At 46.6% G+C, this 444-nt stretch overlaps 1 non-coding gene across 1 annotated transcript; it reads left to right on the top strand.

Moving 5' to 3' along the window:
* LOC144807619 (5S ribosomal RNA) lies at positions 1-119 on the top strand. The gene has a single exon (XR_013606363.1). It is a non-coding gene; the product is annotated as a 5S ribosomal RNA (ribosomal RNA).
* The last annotated feature ends 325 nt before the right edge of the window (positions 120-444 follow it).

Below are 444 nucleotides of genomic sequence, written 5' to 3'. Positions count from 1 at the left end.
GCCTACGGCCATACCACCCTGAATGCGCCCGATCTCGTCTGATCTCGGAAGCTAAGCAGGGTCGGGCCTGGTTAGTACTTGGATGGGAGACAACCTGGGAATACGAGGTGCTGTAGACATTTTGCCACTCCCTGACACCAGGCTCGGCCCTTGCTCAATCATACCTAAGCTTCCTCGCTAATAGCACTTTTTACAACAAAAAAATAATAATAAATAAATATTCTGATCTCCTCTCCTCTCCTTTTTAATTTTTTTTGTATTATTTATTTATTATTGAATTACTTGGCTTTCCTGGTTGCTCCAGGCTTGCTCCAACTTCTCTCCAAAAGAGAAATCCCTCAGACCTTGCTGGTCTGCACCGAAGCCAATCTCGACATCCTGCGTGGATTGCGTTTGCCAAGCCTTGTTGGGTCCAAACCGGATGCCAACCCCTCAGTCAACTAG

The sequence above is a fragment of the Lissotriton helveticus genome, unplaced genomic scaffold, assembly GCF_964261635.1.
Source record: "Lissotriton helveticus unplaced genomic scaffold, aLisHel1.1 SCAFFOLD_722, whole genome shotgun sequence".
Taxonomy (NCBI): domain Eukaryota; kingdom Metazoa; phylum Chordata; class Amphibia; order Caudata; family Salamandridae; genus Lissotriton; species Lissotriton helveticus.
The sequence above is the reverse complement of the archived record's forward strand: the minus strand, read 5'-3'. Positions and strand labels throughout refer to the sequence as shown.